The sequence below is a fragment of the Anomalospiza imberbis genome, chromosome 4, assembly GCF_031753505.1.
Source record: "Anomalospiza imberbis isolate Cuckoo-Finch-1a 21T00152 chromosome 4, ASM3175350v1, whole genome shotgun sequence".
NCBI lineage: Eukaryota > Metazoa > Chordata > Aves > Passeriformes > Viduidae > Anomalospiza > Anomalospiza imberbis.
This window is the reverse complement of record NC_089684.1, coordinates 38,405,010-38,418,611: the sequence shown is the minus strand read 5'-3', so window position 1 is coordinate 38,418,611 and position 13,602 is coordinate 38,405,010. Positions and strand designations below refer to the sequence as shown.

Here is a 13,602-nt window from a genome sequence, read left to right as displayed (position 1 = left end):
AGACCGTTGCCCAGATCTTCTTTAGAGGTTATCTCAGATGGTTTTCAGATGATGGTGGAAGGGGAGTGTGCCAAGAAGTTGAATCATACAGTGTCATACCAGAGCCTTGAGTCTTCCAGAATACTTTTGTGTCGCACATAATGCCCACATCTTGGATGCTGAGCTCTGAAATGTTTCCTCAGTGTTCCTGTGGTGCTTTGATGAGAAAAAGTCTTTTTGAATTACAGGGATTGGTTAGCTGTTTCTTAGGAAAACAAATTCCGAGTGGTCTTTGTTAACCACTGAATGATAGGTTTTTTGTGGCATAAAATAGAAGTTCACTTAGACTGTACATTTTTGTTCTGAAATCGGCAGGAGGAGGAAATGCTGATATGGGTGTATACTTGGGAGGAAGATTTATCAAACAAGCATACATTCACACACCCTCTCTTTTTTAAAGTTATGGTCAGTAAATGATAGTCTTCCTTCCCTTGTTTTTGTCTGCCAAATAGATTTCTAACAAAATTATTTATATGCACTTCCATTTAAAAAATATAGAGCATCACCGGGTCAGTGCAAGGCCTCAGCATCCAATTTAAAATGGGAGATAGGAAACTTCAGGCACAGCCTCCAGCCTTTCCTGTCAGCACGATTTCTCTCCAGGAAGGGAAGATGGATAAAGTGAATTTCACATTTTATTGTGGATAGTTTGCATATCAGTTTCTTCGTGCTTATTTTAACGTGCATTGGTTGCAGTGGATGCTCCTCTATGGCTTAGCTCTGTAACTTTGAGCATTTTTATGGTTTTTGGCTGCTTCTACTTGAATAAGGCTCATGGTGACAGTAGTAGTATTGGTTGTCATTCTCCACTCCCTTGCAGCATGAACAGGTTTTCTCCTGCCTCGTCCATCGTGATAGCACCTCATGAATTATGAGTTATCAGTCAGAATTGTGAGTTAGAGTTATTAAAAAAAATACAAGCAAACCCGGAAAAAATGCATGTTATGCAACCTGAAATCCTCAAATCCTAGATTCCGAGGGAAGTATTTCCCCCACACCAAGCAAAAATACATGTATAGAAATACTAGACTTATGCTATTTATATTGTTGAGCTTGCCAAGACAGGATGTAAGCTTGCAAGCCAATGAACCTGTGTGTGTGTACGCTTGCACAGCCATTCTGCATCGGGGACATGCTTCCTGTTTCCTTCTCAGTGTTCCTCCTAAAATTAGTTTCTTTATGAGAGTTGACACAATTGGGTACTTCTAGATAAAATACTATGAGTGAAGGGGAAAAAAATATTACTGGTCTTAGTCTTCCTGTGAGTCTGAGTGATGCTCGTGGTGATTAGTTAGTGCCACTTATTTTAATTGGTGGTGTTCAAGCTGTAAAAACCAAAGACTTGCTTAACCGTCGATGACCAGACTGTCTCCTCAGAGGCTTGCTTTGTACCTGGGTTGAGATAGATGTAATTCTGGAGAAATGTTTCTCTTCTTACACTTTGTTACCAGCCTTTATATTTTAATGGACAGACACAGTTAGTTAGTTTTACCCTTTGTTTAAAGTTTCATACCCACTCCTCCCTCTCCACTGCCCCTAAGATGCAGTGGCCCTGCAGGGACGATGTCCTTGGCAAAGGCAGAAAGTTGGGCTGCCTGTCACTGCCACCTTAGGAATGCGCTGCCGTGGCAGGGCAGCAGCCTGGGGAGGATGAGGGGTTTGTGAGTGCTGTTCCTTCATGCACCCTTCAACTGGCTCTGCGTCTCCCTGAGAGGAGAGACCTCAAGCCTGTGCAGCAGGGCCACGAGGACTTTGGGATCCCAAGGGACTTCGAGTCCCTCCTGGATCTCTCATCTCAGAGATCACTTTGTTTAAAACCCTACATGTTTGTGTACTTCAGTACTCTGTTTTAAAATCTCCCCTTTGAAAAAAGAAAAGTGCAGAAAAAATAGTGAAATGGACTGAAGAGATGGGCAGAAGCCCCAGGGATCTTTAGGTGGGATCCAGCTGTGCTTTGCTGTGCTGCCGCAGGAGCAGCAGAGGGAGCACAAGCTAACACATCATTCCTTTACCAAGAGCTGTACTGTCATCACTGATGGCATTTTACTCGATGGATGAAGATCAAGAATGAAAAAAAAAAACCCCAGCCTAGCGAGTTTGCTATAGGATAGGAGGATAATATCCCCTATATTAAATGTGGAGGGATAGAAAATGGAAATTTATCCTATTGCAGCTTCTGTTTTAGATTTTATACTCTCTGTGAAGGTCCAGGTTGCATGATGTCAGTGCAGTATTATGCCAGGCTGCAGCTGAGGGAAGATTGATGCTGTGTGGTTTTGGAGGGCTGTGGTGCCATCGTGGTGTTCTCCTGATAGACCTGAAGCAGCAGATTAATAATTTTAGGTATTGAAAAGGAAAACGATGATGGCAAACAAGTGGCTGAGTTGTCTTTGGTGGGTGAGGTCAGAGCCATGAGCTGGTCAGGTTCTTTCAGCACGCTGGAGCCTGGCCTGACCTCCAGGCGGGATTTAGAGCAGAGCTCCATTCTCGTTGAGTTTAGTCATGCACAAAAATTAAATATCTTTTCCTTGAAGTCCGTTGTGTCCTTTCAAACCTGGGCAGTGTGGGCTCTCTTTGTCCATGCAGTCCTTGCCATCCTGCCAGAGCTTTCAGAGTGGATTGTCATCAGCAATTTCACCAACTCTTATTTGTCACTGTTGTCTTAACCCTTAGGCGTGCAATTTTGTCAGTTGTTTTCTCCATAATCAAAACTTTGGACAGCATTGGATTTCCTCCTGCCAGTTCCCAAAGCAAAGACCCAAATAAGGTCGAAGAGGAGAGATATATTATTTTTTCCCCCCCTCTGGGAGTTTTAATGAACCAAATGCAAGCTTTAGTTTTTTCCTTTTTATTAGAAATTGCCAATAGCAAATCTTTGCTTTGTTGAATTATTCAGCAGAAGTGAAGGTTACTGAAACGTGCACAGATAGATGGCTGGAGACCCAGAGCAGTAACTTCAAAAAGCCCTGCCAGCACTGGGGGCAAGTCTTAGTGCAGATAAAATAAAAGCAGTGGTGTGCTTGGACAAATTCACCCTTTGCACCTTGCTGTTTTATTCAGCAGTCTGCTTTGTTTCTGAGGCCACTGCTGAGTGTACAGTGCAGATAGGCACGGGCTGCTAAGAGTGCCCAGGTTATCTGAGCAGGTCAGGCAGCAAGGGCATTGTTTTCCAGGAACACTTGTCCATCACAGAGTTGCACAATGCTCAGAAGTTGGATGCAGTCAGTGGCCTTTATAGTATTCATTACCTGTGAAATTAATTACCAGCTCTATAGGTTTTTAATGTGTGATTTCTCGATAGCTGCTTTTAAGTATCTTCTGGAAGCAGCTGTTTATTCTCCTAAGTATTGATTTTTAGATTTTGAAGAAGCTTCCCTGGTGTATCTCATTCATAGTTCTCCCATGAATCTCCACAAGAATCAAGTGGGTTTTGTGCATGTCAGCTGCTCTTCCCAAAATTATCTAGGGTTTTCTGTAGTCTGCTGCTGCTGTCTAGGAGCCCATATCCCATGGCCATGATGAAGGGGATTAGTCAATGAATAGCATCAGGCTGAAATGCCAGAGAGACCACCGTGACATCCAGCCTGATCCCTGGCTTTCACAGTCTACAGGGCTCCTCTGCTTATTAAAATGTGTCCCTGAGATATCTAGTCTTTTCTAACTAGCTATTTACCTCCAGCACAAGTAGGAAAACCTTTCCTGGTTTTATTCATCTCAGTTGTTTTCCTTATGGGCAGTCTCAGAATAGGTTGGAACAAGGTGAGATGCAGTTACAGACTTGTTTGTGTGAAGAATCTACTTATAAAAACATGGAAAGTCTAGTGCAAGACCTCTGGCATTGAATATCTGCTGCAAAACATAGTGACCTGTTATAGTCTGTGTTTTTACATGACTCTCTTTCATTTACCAGAAGCGGGAAACTAAAGATCAGAAGCCACAAATTGACATCACCATGGCCTTTGCTGTTGTCAGCCACTGGCAGACAGGTGACTTTATTCAGTGTTGGTACTTTACTCATAATGCTCTTAAACACAGTAGTTTTAAGGAAACCCTCCAGATGCTGATATTGGAGAGGTAGATTTTATTTTTCTCCTTTCAAATGATGTTGGCTGTATGAATATGATTTGTCATTACTTGGTTTAGCATTAGCCAGCTGTTTTTTATTGAAAAGCTGATCTTGTTTCACCAGAAGGAGAGCTCAGAAGTGAGAGAAGTAGCACCCAAAGAGCAAAATTCTAGCATCATCTATAAACTTCAGAGTACTGGCTGGTTTTGCTTCTAACCTTTCCTGTTTGTTTAATATAGAAGCTGGAGATTAATCTGTGGCACTTTTGTGTGAGTGAGCTGTGAAGGTAGTTCTCTTCATATGTGCTTCTGTCTTACCAATATCCTGTGTGGGGAGAGAAAAATGGACATTTGCAACAGAAAACCAGTGTAATTTGTGGCTTAAGTTACTTTTTGAGGTAGCACAAAAAGCGTTATATGAGCATACCCACCTGTGCAGATGTTAAAAAAAAAAATTCTGAGCTTTGGGACTGGATTTACACAGACGTTTTTGCAATTGAAAGGCCTCTCTGTAAATAACGAGGCAACCACAACTGGGTTTGTCACTTCTCATTTATTTTCCTTTTTCTGCCCTGAGGAGAAGGGTTTGGCTCTGGGGCTCTGCTTGTGGGCAGTGTTTGGCAGTGTCCCTCCAGAGCTGCTCACCGGTGCTAAGTGCTGGTAGGTTGGCATCTCTCTCCAGGCTGGATGCAGGGCACCTATTGCCAGAAACAGCAAGGAACTGAACAGTTGTGCACCTGGCAGATCCATTTGTTCATTTCCTTAGATCCAGGGAGAGTTTACCCTAATCCGGTGTTCACTTAGTAAATTCTGCTGAGGCATTGATCCTGTTTCCAAAACCATTTTGCTGGGCCTTGAGGGAAATCAAGATGAGAGTAGGATTACTTGATCTATCAGAGCAGTATTTGAAACAACACATGCCATGTCATTTTAAAGAAAAAAAAGTGATCTAAGAAGCTAGAAACCCCTTTTGTCTCCAGGAGAGCTGGAAGGAGGTGGTTCTCTGCACAATTGATGGAGCTGCACAATAGAGCTCCCCGCCAAAAAGCACTGTGTGTGCTGCAAGTCAAGATGGGTTCAAGGGAACGTTGGACAATGTATAGAAACCACATCTTGCTCAAGAAATCCTTGAACTGAAAATGGCTGGGAGCTGGGAAGTGTGGGGGGATTTATTCTTATATGTGTCCCAGTGCTTTTTTTTATGTTCATGGTTTTACACTTGCCTTTTCACTCAGAATTATAGAATCACAAAATCATTTCAGTTGAAAGAGACCTCTGAGATCACAGAGTCCAACCATTAACCCAGCAGTGTCATGTTCAAACAAACCCAAACCCCAGCAGTATATTTTACTTAAATTTTTTTTCTATGCATGATTTCCATAAAATCTTTCACAAAATGATAGCTGTATTGATTTGAAGTTGGGCTCTTCTTACTGCACTGGGGAAGGCCCTGAGCAGGTGAACCTTTGGTCTGATTAGGAGTGAGCATTCTCATGCTGCTGCATAGCAGTGAAAGCAATGAAAGAATGGCTTCTACAGGTCTACATCTTTATTGGACAGCAAAATAAATGTTATTTTGGGCTTGGAGCATCAAGGAAGGGGTTGCTTAGTCGGTTGGACAACTTTCTAATGGCAAAGCTACTGATGCTTTGTAAAGACATGTCCAGGGAGTTTTATTATAAAACAGTTCTTAGCATATATATTTCTCAGAGTGCTTACAGAAGTGCCTTTCTGGGATACCACAGGTACAGTTGATCCTCTCTTTGGGCATGGGGATGAACCAGCTAGCTGATTTCCAGATTTTTCCAGTCTTACTTCTTTTGTGTTTGTAATGCAGGAGAGAAGGGCTTGGCATTGCTTTGAGGACTGCTAATCCTAGCAGGGTTGAATAACTCAGACATACTCAAATTTTAGGCCAAGCCATGGTATAGTACAATTAATGAATTGCAATTCAAGCTGCAGTGCCCTCAAATAGGAACAAATATGTGTTCTAAGCTGGAAAATCAGTTAAGGTGTTTACAAATGAATTGCTGTCAATTGCAGGAGTTTTTTTTGTAGTGGGTTACCTTTCTCCCTATTAATAACTTGGAGACTTATAAACCTTCTAGGTAGGTTTAAAACAAATAAAGACAAGATGTTTTTCCCCCCTCTTTTCCAGTAGATTGAAAAAAGGAGGTATGGCTTGTTTCCAACCACTTGTGCTTCTCTAGCAAATACTTACCTGGGTTATTCTGTTAAGGCACATGCAGCCCAGGGCACTGCATTGTTCTGGCAAGAACAAGGGCTGCCAAAAACAATACTGAGCTAAGGTTTCAGGTTCATTCCTTATCCACTGCCGCTTTCTTGATGTGCATCCCTTTTTCAGTCAAGAGGATGTGTTTCACAGTCTCAGGAAGGGCAGTGTTTTTCTGACCCCTGGGTTAATTTCTGAATCTTTTTCTTTGGCCATAATTTCAGTTAATAATGAAAGCTTCACAAAAATATTTTTGATTTGAGTTTACAGTTCTTCAGCTGTTGCATCTGTGTATGGGTACAAGAGGTTGGCTTTTACAGCACTGTGGGAGGCACAACAGAAATTCATCATTTCAAAAACCTCAGCAGAAGCTGGTTAGCTGGCTGCCTTTCTCTCAGAGAATCTTCTTAAGTGTAAAATACACCAAGGGTTGTTAAAATATTCATGTACCACCGTAACACTAGGGAGGAGGACACATCACACAGAGAAGTCAAAGCGGGGTTAAATAAATAAATAATGCACCTTCAGAAGTGCATTGTTGTTAAGTAAGCCATAGGTTTTATTCAGGTAGCATGAAGTTTCTATCAAACCTGTGAAGTCTAAGGTGGGAGAGCTTTCATCTTTTGCTGTCTTTTTGGTGTAAGAATATTAGACCAGTGTATAGATCATAGTGTCAATATTGCTTTTAAAGCATGTATTTTGAAAATACCTTCAGGTATGTATACATGTATTAGGGAAAGACAGCAAGTAGATTTAAACCCCACAGAGGAAAAAGCCCAGCCAAATCTGAGATATTACTATTATTAATATCAGGTTATTATTTTTAAAATGTAAAAAGTTATTATTTAAAATTTTATTTTGGTATGTTTCTTTGATTAGAAGTTGAAGAAGCTATCTTCTATCACATACTCTGTCACCTAAATAGGGTAAAGAATTTCAGTCTTAGGTAATGATTTGTATTTTTGTGAATGTTTTGTCATGTGATGTAACTCAGGCTTGAAATACTAATGTCCTTTTCAGGTGGCATGCCAAAATAGATGATTAATGTTCTCTGAACTTTACAGATGATAGTATGTCTACCAGAGACAGATTTCATCAAAAGAGTGAAAGGGGTAATTAGAATGAAGGACAGCCTTGCAGAAAGGGGAGACATTTGTTATTAAGAGCACTATAAAAATATTTCCTTCTGTAAACACAGCTGCTGTGCGAAATGTTATTTTAAAATATATTGTGAGTGTCATATAAACGTCTAATTGACAGCTGAGATATTGCAGAATGTAATCTGTGCATGTGGGTCAGGAGAAGAAAGCGATAATTCAGTGATGGGCCTTTTTTGACACAGTAGTCACGAATCCAAACTTTGTGTGCTTCTTGCCTGCAGACTTAGATAATATTTACCTTTTCTGATGGGACTTAAGTTTTCCAGGATATGCCTCCTGCCTGCAATGCTGGTTTTAGCTTGATCAAGAACCTGGTCAAACTTTTGTGCAGGGCAGCAGAGCAGTGTTTCCCTGCATTTTCCCTTCCAAGCCTGGCATAGCTGCCTTCAGTTGGCCATGTGTAGATGGCAGCATTTACCTACCGTGCTTTCTTCCTCAAAGCCTTCAGGTGATGGGGATGAGCAGTTCTCAGTGCTGTAAAAAGTAGTCTTTCACAAAAGAAAGCTGGCTATTTGGGCTAGAAAAAGGCAGTGCTGGGTGTTGGTGGGTCCTGGTGGGAAGCACTGCTCTTGGACCCCACCGTAGGCCATCATACTGGAAATGGTGACTTTTCCTTTCCCGGAAACAGCATTCCTATTTGTTGGGATTCCATCTGAATCTAATTGTTTTTCACAGTGAAAAATCTGTATGAGAGCCCTCCAAACTGTTTTTGCCTATTTGATATTTGCCCTTTTTTTATTAAATGGCTGCTTCCTCATGATTCAAGTTTAACTTGAATAAAAAATGTGAGGAATGCATAAATTCTTACATGTGTCTCCTATATGTAGATTTTTTCTTATTTATTTAAAATCTTTTAAGTAATTGTGTGCATAAGGATTAGATCCCCCACCCAAAAAAAAAAAAAAAATCTTTCTTGCCATGAAGTCCAGCTTTTCAACAATTAAGATACAGTTTACAGTTTTTGGAAAGCAAACACTCTATGGCACAGATTTGGAATGCAGCACAAGGCAGCCTTTTTCATTTTGAAGCACTAATGCAAAATTAAGGAGAATTTTCAAATTTTATTGCTCTTTTCTTTTGACCTAGTCTATCCCCCCACCCTGAAGGTGCTTATAATCTCTTGAACTGTTATTATCATTCCTCCCATCACGTTGCACTGAGCAATCCATTGCAGGCAGCTCACTGGCAGCAGCTCTTGTGCTTCCAATCAGGTGAGTTCCTGGGACATGTTTAGTGCTGTGAGAAGCACTCCAAACTTGTCATCTCGTGGGAAACTTACTGAGAATTACCAGATCTCTTTCCTTCTGTCAGGATCCCATAATCATAAGCCATCATGAATCGCATCCCAGTTCTGCACAGATACACTTGATCCCTGTGTGCTCAACCCCTGTAAACTTAGTGGCCAGTCAGTTTGTGGAGCTACCTTGATGATTTACACCTTGTGGAGCAACAGATTTAGTTTTACATGAGTTCAAACTTTTGCTGTATTGCTAATGCACACACCTGGGGGAACACCTTTTAACTTGCAGATTCCAAACCAAGTGTAATGATTGGCATGTTGGCCTGAGAGGAAGAAGCTGAATCCATGTATTTCCTATCTTGCTGATTCTGTGTTGTTTCTTTGGTTTAAAGAAAAATTGCAGGAACAGGAACTAATGCAAACTCTGTTGCCTCTTGATAAATACAGTAATCTTATTTTCAGACTGTGGTTGTAGGAACACATTTTACTCCAGTGGGCTCAGCATGCTGGACAACACTTAGGTCAAATGATGAGGAAACATTCAGTGTTTACTAGCAGGGATCACAATTCAGTATTCTACCTTCTGTAAACTCAGATTTAGAATGTACTGCACAGACTGCCTCTGCCCCAAGGAGTCTGCAGTACAAATAAAATCAGAGCAGAGTGCACTGAGGAAAGCAGAAAGGAAATACCTAAGATTGGGAAAAAAAAAAAAAGAAAAACCTTCAACTTACTATTGTTGACTCATATTTCTGGCTATTATATTAAATATAAAATGATATGAGAGCAAAAACAATACCTGGAAACTCCACGGTGTCCAAGGGTAGGAGAAATCTCTCTGTACAGGGTTTTAGTATTATAAGATTTTTATAAGAGTCCATGACTTTGCAAGTTCTGTTGCCATAAGGATTGGCAGTGAAGCATAGTAAAGCAATAAAAGGGCAAGGCAGGGAGCCAAATACTTCTGTTTGTAATTGTGGTGGTGATGTGCAGAGCAGCAGGAAGAGCAAATCAAATGCAGATGGTTTCTGTATGAAGGCCTGACTTTTATTGGTGATAGTGCTCAAGGTGGTGTTGATGCTCTCCTATCCCTGAAAAAAGGCTTGCACTGGGCATCATTTAAAAGGGATTGCAGGGAAGTGTCCTGCACATCATGGATGGTGCTGAGCTGCAGTCTGAAGCTTCACTTTGGTTATCCTCTTTTCTCACTGAGGTCTCTGCCAGGTCTTACCAACCACTGGCAGCCACTCTTCACCTAAACTACTTCTTAAACTGCTGTGATATCGACACCTTTCCCAGCACAGAGGCAGGACCTCATGTGCCTTCAGTGTTCCTGGAAGTGACTTCTCCTGCTTCTTCCTAGAGACGCTCCTTCCTCCCAGTGCTGCAGCATTTCCTCCTAGGAGCTAACCTAAGTTGATTTTATTACTGTATAAGTCCTTTGGTTTTTAGACAGTTTATCACCTTCCTTTTTTGTGCTTTAGGGCTATTATAACAAAATAACTCTCCATCTTCATTTTCGAGGCTGAATCTCATCTCTTTCAATATCAGTTTGTGGGTCATGTTCAATGACTGTAGTCATCGTTGCTCCTCTTTTCTGAGTGTTTTCCCTTGGTTCCAGGTAGGCACACAGTTTGTGGTAACTGGGAGTGGGTCTGCAGCTGAGCCTCATCCCCAGTGGGCACAGCTGTGAGAAGCAGGTGAGCAGCATTGACAGCAATGAGCCATGGAGTGCCCAGGTGCACTGACCAACCTTCAAAGGGAACAGAGGGCACACAGGTGCAGTGCATCAACATCAGGGTATACAAGGTTGAAGAACAATAAAGTGCCGATGCTTGAAGCCTTCTTTGGTGTCACTTGTACCTCCACCGTTAGTTCCACTCAGCTACTAGATTCCTGCACTGGAATTTGATCCAGGGTTGTAGCTAAGGTGAGCCTGTGAGCAGCAGAACAGAAGCCTTTTTCCCCATGCCATACGTGTGGCTCACCTGTCCTACATCTGGGGCACAGCACTGGCCCGTGTTCAGATGGGAAGACCCCCCCTCTTTGTAGAGAGATGTGACATATGTGGCTCTTCCCCTGTGGCAAGTGTTTGTTGCTCCCTTGCTGCAGGAAATTAGGTCTGTTGTTCACAGTTGGCTGGGTTTTATCTCCTGGTTGTCCCCTAGGTGCCTGTGAACCCTTTCCTTGGCTGTCTAGGTGGCATCTCTCTCCTTTTGTGTTCCTGTAGGAAAAAAAAGGTCCACAAAACCTTTTGCTGATGGCTTTGGGATGAGCAGGTAATCCTTCCTCCTTACCTCCCTCACTTCTTGAGGAGTGATCCTGACGTGGAGCACAATGCTAGGACGTAACTGCCCTCCAGAAGGGATGTGTTAAACAGTTCCTACCTCCCCGGTCAGGAGCGTGGCTTGGAAAGTTTCTTGTAAAACATCAGAGTATGTTGACTGTGCCTCGCCCACAGTGTTGCCTGCCTGCTCAGGAGGGATATTGAAGTGTGCACACAAGAGCAGTAAAAGCTCTGAGAAGTCTGCAGGTAGAGAATAAGGCCAGTGAGGAAAGCCTGGGGGATTTAGTTCATTTTTCAGTGTTAGAAGACAGATGCTTTCCTAGTTTGCCTACTTAGATACAGAGAGAGACAGATAGTAATGGCAGGGGAATCAAAGTAGTAAGGTTAAGGAAAGGAGATAGGCAGGGTTTTGGAAAACTGTGCCTTCTGTGGCACCACCACTGCCCCAGTAACAAGTACAGGAGAGGGTGGACTGTGGGTGATGTTGGGAATGATAACTCAGGTTCTTCTCCTCTCCCTAATGAAGTGTCAGACCTTTCAAATCCCACAGTTCCACTAGGTGAATACTCTGCCAAGGAAAGTAATTTTAAGCTCTTCATAAATTATTAATATTTAATTCATAGCTTTATATTAATGCACCCATATTGTGGTAACTCAACCCATTTATAACTGTGCAGCTACAAACAATGGAAGATACCCAACAAGGGGTCTTGTTGGAAGTTGCACCCCAAATGTGTGTGTCACTGCTGCTTCAGCAAAACAGTAAAGCACAGATAGACCAAATCGCACATTTACAAAAATATTTGGACTTCTTCCACTTGGTTCTCATGTATTTGGCAGAACTGAGACTGAAACTGAGATAAAAACTTTGCTTGCCAGGCCTGGAGTAATCCCAGTGGACACTTGGGAGAGGGAGCAGCCATTCCCAGAGGGTTCAGCTCTGCACAGTGCTAGCAACAGAAAATAAAGAGGTGGTCTCTATTAAATATTGATTTAATTTTTTTTTTTTACCTTGTATTTGAAATCATCTTTCTGAGACTTTTTGTAGGCTTTGAGGATACTCAGTAGCTTTGAGGTATGCCCCATTTTGAATTCCCTCTGAAATTACTCGCTTGTCCATCCCTCCTACTGAGATCACCTGGGAACTGGTCAAAGCTCCCTCTGAACTAAGTATTAGTGTGACACCTTCAGAAACCTTCTTCCTAAAATATCAGGGAGGGTTGATGCTGACAGCTCTCTTTGTTTTAAAATGTAGTGCTTTGCTTGTCCTGATAATTTTGTTTTGAGGAGATTTTTACTAAAATACATTTAACAGAACATTTTTATTAAAGTCTTTGTTTGTAAAACACAATTACTAGACAATGAATTCTTATGATGAAGCCTCTCCCATGGAGATTATTCCTTTTGCTAATTCCTAGAAGGCAGCTCTTCAGTTACACACAAATATTTTTGTATTTGAAACCATAAAACCCTACACACAGAGTTTTAAAACTGAGCTTTTGTTCAGTGATCATTAGCTTGGTCACATCAGTGTGTTCATATCCACTATGTGAATTTAATTGTTTGGGGGGTTTTTTTGTTTGTTTTTGTTTTTGGTTTTTTTTTTGCTTGGCTTGAAGTTGTGAGATGATATCTGGTCATGGGTTTAAGGTTATTGTTGACAGTGCTGAGCAGCTGTACACAAGCAGATGCAAAGGCTTAAGAGCAGATGCCGTAATTACAGAATTACAGATGTACTCATTAATTCTTGTTTCTAAATTTACCTCTTTCTTTTTTTTTTTTCCCCTCCTTCTTTTTAAACTGTACTCTGCAAGTGCCAAGTGTATTTTCCAAAAGTGTCTGCTGAGGATGGCTCACTCTAAAGCACAGCCCTGTATACAATAAACTTTAAGGCTGTATCTGGTAGTAAATGCAGTAATAACCTGATTTTTTTTCTCCTGTGCGTCATCTCTTTGTAAATTATCTAGGTTACTGGAGCATTTGGCACTCGGTAAGCATTACCTGGCCCTGTGCCAAATGAGACACACAACTTTGGTTGCTGTGGTGCCTGAGTTGTACAAATAAGCAGATTTTTAGGCCCATAGGAAGAAAAACATGTCAATTGAAATGGTTAGTCACCTTTCCTCAGTCACATTTGAGAGTAAAAAGGTGGTATTGTAGCCATTGTGCAGAGTTACACAACTCGAAGGGGCATGTGATGAGAGAAACATAAATCTTTTCAGTTGCATTATTCTGTTGCATGGTTGCTGCTTTCTGTTTTGTAGCAGATGACTCACATAATGGACCCCTTTCTGGCATAGTTAGTGAAGTCAGTAGGATTTACAGCAGCAGGATTTTTGATGTAAGTTAATTATGATTTCAATACCAGTAAATAAGCTCAAGTTTAGAAGAACTAAAAAAAAATAATAAAGTGCTGCTCTGTTTCCATGTAGTCTGATGCTATTATTTGTCAAACTGATTATCGAATATGTGGTGTTAATTGAGTTAGTCTTAAAAACATGCATACATGAATGTACCCAAAACCCAGAGGAGCTGAGCTGTCCTTGTACATATATTAGAAAATTTGATGAGCTGCAAT

General features: G+C 41.4%; 1 protein-coding gene across 1 annotated transcript in view; it reads left to right on the top strand.

The window, feature by feature from the left end:
• FAT4 (FAT atypical cadherin 4) overlaps positions 1–13,602 on the top strand; it is a 122,505-nt gene that overhangs the window by 34,939 nt on the left and 73,964 nt on the right. The window lies entirely within an intron of this gene.